Below are 5,884 nucleotides of genomic sequence, written 5' to 3' on the forward strand. Positions count from 1 at the left end.
GAGGGCAACCTCCGGGCAGCTCCTCGCTGGATGTTCTAAAGATGAGATACTGTAGGAATGACCTGTTTACTTCACACGTCTCCTGAAACAACTCTGGAAGGGTTAAAGGAAAATAATAATGTTAAAGTATTCATGCAGAAGATAATGAAGGTGTTTCTGAAGACAGTCGCCTCACAAAGAAGAGAAATACAGAAGCAAAGAGGACAGAAACAAATCAATATCCAGCATCAATGTCTCTTTGAGCCAGGAAACAGAAGAAGGACGTCTCTGATGCTGCGGCTCAGTTAGTTCTGTAGTTACAGGATGAGTTTGAAACAGAAGAGGACGTCTCTGATGCTGCGGCTCAGTTAGTAACGTAGTTACAGGATGAGTTTGAAACAGAAGAGGACGTCTCTGATGCTGTGGCTCAGTTAGTTCTGTAGTTACAGGATGAGTTTGAAACAGAAGAGGACGTCTCTGATGCTGTGGCTCAGTTAGTTCTGTAGTTACAGGATGAGTTTGAAACAGAAGAGGACGTCTCTGATGCTGCGGCTCAGTTAGTTCTGTAGTTACAGGATGAGTTTGAAACAGAAGAGGACGTCTCTGATGCTGCGGCTCAGTTAGTAACGTAGTTACAGGATGAGTTTGAAACAGAAGAGGACGTCTCTGATGCTGTGGCTCAGTTAGTTCTGTAGTTACAGGATGAGTTTGAAACAGAAGAGGACGTCTCTGATGCTGTGGCTCAGTTAGTTCTGTAGTTACAGGATGAGTTTGAAACAGAAGAGGACGTCTCTGATGCTGCGGCTCAGTTAGTTCTGTAGTTACAGGATGAGTTTGAAACAGAAGAGGACGTCTCTGATGCTGTGGCTCAGTTAGTTCTGTAGTTACAGGATGAGTTTGAAACAGAAGAGGACGTCTCTGATGCTGCGGCTCAGTTAGTTCTGTAGTTACAGGATGAGTTTGAAACAGAAGAGGACGTCTCTGATGCTGCGGCTCAGTTAGTTCTGTAGTTACAGGATGAGTTTGAAACAGAAGAGGACGTCTCTGATGCTGTGGCTCAGTTAGTAACGTAGTTACAGGATGAGTTTGAAACAGAAGAGGACGTCTCTGATGCTGTGGCTCAGTTAGTTCTGTAGTTACAGGATGAGTTTGAAACAGAAGAGGACGTCTCTGATGCTGCGGCTCAGTTAGTTCTGTAGTTACAGGATGAGTTTGAAACAGAAGAGGACGTCTCTGATGCTGTGGCTCAGTTAGTAACGTAGTTACAGGATGAGTTTGAAACAGAAGAGGACGTCTCTGATGCTGTGGCTCAGTTAGTAACGTAGTTACAGGATGAGTTTGAAACAGAAGAGGACGTCTCTGATGCTGCGGCTCAGTTAGTTCTGTAGTTACAGGATGAGTTTGAAACAGAAGAGGACGTCTCTGATGCTGTGGCTCAGTTAGTTCTGTAGTTACAGGATGAGTTTGAAACAGAAGAGGACGTCTCTGATGCTGCGGCTCAGTTAGTTCTGTAGTTACAGGATGAGTTTGAAACAGAAGAGGACGTCTCTGATGCTGTGGCTCAGTTAGTAACGTAGTTACAGGATGAGTTTGAAACAGAAGAGGACGTCTCTGATGCTGCGGCTCAGTTAGTAACGTAGTTACAGGATGAGTTTGAAACAGAAGAGGACGTCTCTGATGCTGTGGCTCAGTTAGTTCTGTAGTTACAGGATGAGTTTGAAACAGAAGAGGACGTCTCTGATGCTGCAGCTCAGTTAGTAACGTAGTTACAGTTTTGCCGTATGTCTCCCCCTCAGGGCATATTACTAACATTCCTGAAGTGCAGCTGAAACACCCTGATCTGTCTGACCCGGTCCTGTCAGCGTTCACTGTCTGTCTGCATTTAAACAATCCCACAGTCTCCAAAAGAAGCATGACATATTCATCCGTCCATTAAAGAGGCTTTACAGTGTTTATGATGCCTCTCTCACTTTGTTTCCTCCCTCCTGCCAGATCATTCCTCAGCTCTCTCTCTCTAATTCTCTTCTGACTACTTGTCCTCATATAAACACTGAGACATCTCATCTAATACCAGCACACTGCCTGCAGCTCCCCTAACGCCAGACACCAAACCATCCTCAACATCTAGAGCTAGCACATTTAACCAAGCCAACTTGTGATGGGACACTTTCATTCTACTTCTCTATTTGCCATCATTTCCCTTCTCAGGTGTTTCTTCCTGTCAGGAACACAAAGGAAAAGCTCCATAAGAGCACCAGACTCTGCTGCATGGGACTCTTCACACTCTGGTGACTCTTTCCTGCATTTTATTGACATTTCATTGTTTCACCTTTAACAAAGCAGACCAGGAATCATCTGGTTTTCACCTTTAACAAAGCAGACCAGGAATCATCTGGTTTTCACCTTTAACAAAGCAGACCAGGAATCATCTGGTTTTCACCTTTAACTAAGCAGACCAGGAATCATCTGGTTTTCACCTTTAACAAAGCAGACCAGGAATCATCTGGTTTTCACCTTTAACTAAGCAGACCAGGAATCATCTGGTTTTCACCTTTAACTAAGCAGACCAGGAATCATCTGGTTTTCACCTTTAACTAAGCAGACCAGGAATCATCTGGTTTTCACCTTTAACAAAGCAGACCAGGAATCATCTGGTTTTCACCTGAGACAGATAACATCACGAACCAAAGAGGGAAACACTCGGTTCACTAGTTCTGTTTCCAAAATGACTGATGTGAATGGGATTATTCTGCAGCTCTCATGTACAGGAAAAAAAAAACACACTTCTGTCTCTCTTATACACACCAACAAAGATATGAAGAGAGATAAACCAGACAAATCCCCTCGACTGTCGGGGTGTAACCATACGTCTTTACAACGATACCACACCATTTCCATTGTTCTGATACCATTCAAGGAGGGTATTTGGCTCATCTAGAGCGATACGATACGATACGCTACGATACGCTACGATATGATACGGTACGGTACGATGCGTTACGATACGGTACGGTACGGTACGGTACGGTACGCTACCATACCATACCATACCATACCATACCATACCATACCATACGGTACGATACCATACCATACCATACGATACGATATGGTACGATACACTACGCTACGATACGTTACGGTACGGTACGATACGTTACGTTACGATACGGTACGGTACGGTATGGTACGCTACGATACCATACCATACCATACCATACCATACCATACCATACGGTACGATACCATACCATACGATACGATATGGTACGATACACTACGCTACGATACGTTACGGTACGGTACGGTACGATACGTTACGATACGATACGGTACGGTACGGCACGATACGTTACGTTACGTTACGGTACGGTACGGTACGGTACGTTACGGTACGGTACGGTACGATACGGTACGGTACGGTACGGTACGGTACGATACGTTACGTTACGGTACGGTACGGTACGGTACGGTACGATACGTTACGTTACGATACGGTACGGTACGGTACGGTACGACTCAATGATTTGAAATAAATACACGAACTTTCTTTGCCAAAAAATATTCATACATGAAAACATCTGTAAAAACATTTTAAAACTCTGTTAGACTAACGTTAGTTGAGTTTCTGTTTTGTTTTCTACTTTACTCCCGTGACCGTCTGCTCTCCGGCTGGATACAGGAGGCTGATGCTGCGTGCACGTCGATATCATGACGGGGAAAGGAAAGTCTTTTTCTCTGAATGAAACAACGACAGCGCACGGGGAAAGCTCCAGTGGTTGAAGCCGCCCTCGTCAAGTCAAATCAAATCAAATCAATTTATTTTTGTATAGCGTCAAATCACAACAGAAGTTATCTCAAGACGCTTTATATATAGAGCAGGTCTATGACCGTACACCATAGTTTAGAGACCCAACAAGATCCACCAAGCGCACTGTGGCCAGGAACAACTCCCCGATTACTGGGAAGAAACCTGGAGCAGAACCGGGCGCAGGGCGGGCGGCCATCTGCCGACACCGGCTGGGGGGATAGATAGATAGAGTGAGAGAGAGAGAGAGAGAGAGAGAGATAGAGAGAGAGAGATATAGAAGCAGCCACAATAGCAGTCTAGCAGCTGTAATAGCTAATACAAGTAGGGCTGATAACACAAAACCAATAGTGGTGGATGGAAAGAGTGATAATACAACTATCGGAAAGCCAGCACTGTCCAGCATCTCTCCTCAGTACGTCCATGTGTATTGGTGTGGGACGTCCCTGCGATCGATGCCCGTGCGTTGGTTCCTGCAGCATCAGCATGCTTGCTGGGAGCTCTTGATGTCTTTGGCAGTGATTGAGAAGTGTTATTCTTCAGGCTGCCACATTGTCACTAGGTGTTGGAAATCCCTCGTTAGCATTGGTAGTCCCTCGTACAGACGTAGTTAATTAGGGATGGTAGCAGTTGGTGTCAAGCAGGCACCGACGCGGCAGCAGATGCAGCCACAATACCGGAGACCACCAAGATCCAGGTGAAACCCTGCTCCAAGTGTGCCCATGCTCCAGGTGTAACCTCGCTCCCGGTGTGATCCCGCTCCAGGTATGACCTCACTCCAGGTGTGACCCCGCTCCACGGTTAGCTGCGAGACAAGGAGGCACAAGGACTACCGGGAAGGAATGAAGTTAGTAACAACATGGACATGGGACATGAGTATATACAGAAGGAGAGGGGAGCTCAGTGTGTCATAGGAAGTCCCCCGGCAGTCTAGGCCTATAGCAGCTTAAGTATAAGCGTTATCAAAGAGGAAAGTCTTTAGCCTACTCTTAAATGTAGAGACGGTGTCTGCCTCCTGGACTGAAACTGGGAGCTGGTTCCAGAGAAGAGGAGCTTGATAGCTGAAGGCTCTGGCTCCCATTCTACTTTTGGAGACTCTAGGAACCTCAAGTAACCCTGCATTCTGTGAGCGCAGTGCTCTATTGGGGTAGTAGGGTACTATGAGCTCTTTAAGATATGATGGGGCCTGACCGTTTAGCGCTTTATAGGTGAGGAGGACGATTTTAAAATCTATTCTGGATTTCACAGGGAGCCAGTGCAGAGAAGCTAATACAGGAGTAACATGATCTCTTTTTCTAGTTCTAGTCAGTACACGTGCTGCAGCATTCTGGATCAACTGGAGAGTCTTAAGAGACTTATTGGAGCAGCCTGATAATAAGGAGTTGCAGTAATCTAGTCTAGAGGTAACAAATGCATGGACTAATTTTTCTGCATCATTTTGACACAGGATGTGTCTGATCTTCGCAATGTTACGTAGATGAAAGAAGGCAGTCCGTGAGGTTTGTTTTATGTGAGAGTTAAAGGACATATCCTGGTCGAAGACAACTCCCAGATTCCTTACGGTGGTGCTGGAGGCCAGGGCAATGCCATCTAGAGTAACTATATCATTAGATCATTTGTTTCGGAGGTGCTCAGGGCCTAGTACAATAACTTCAGTTTTGTCTGAGTTTAACATCAGGAAATTGCAGGTCATCCAGGTTTTTATGTCCTTAAGGCATGCTTGAAGTTTAGTTAACTGGTTTGTTTCGTCTGGCTTGATTGATAGATATAATTGGGTATCATCTGCATAACAATGAAAGTTTATGGAGTGTTTTCTAATAACATTGCCTAAGGGAAGCATATATAAGGTAAATAGAATTGGTCCAAGTACAGAACCCTGTGGAACTCCGTGACTAACTTTGGCGTACATGGAGGACTCATCGTTGACATGTACAAACTGAGATCGATCTGATAAATAGGACTTAAACCAACTTAGTGCAGTTCCTTTAATGCCAATTAAATGTTCCAGTCTTTGTAATAGGATGTGATGGTCAATGGTGTCGAAAGCAGCACTGAGATCTAGCAAGACAAGTACAGAGACAAGTCCTTTGTCCGATG

General features: G+C 45.0%; 1 protein-coding gene across 1 annotated transcript in view; it reads right to left on the minus strand.

Annotated features, from left to right (window-relative positions):
* Positions 1 to 5,884, minus strand: part of oprl1 (opiate receptor-like 1) — an 88,664-nt gene that overhangs the window by 27,149 nt on the left and 55,631 nt on the right. The window lies entirely within an intron of this gene.

Source organism: Sebastes umbrosus, chromosome 6 (assembly GCF_015220745.1).
Source record: "Sebastes umbrosus isolate fSebUmb1 chromosome 6, fSebUmb1.pri, whole genome shotgun sequence".
Taxonomy (NCBI): domain Eukaryota; kingdom Metazoa; phylum Chordata; class Actinopteri; order Perciformes; family Sebastidae; genus Sebastes; species Sebastes umbrosus.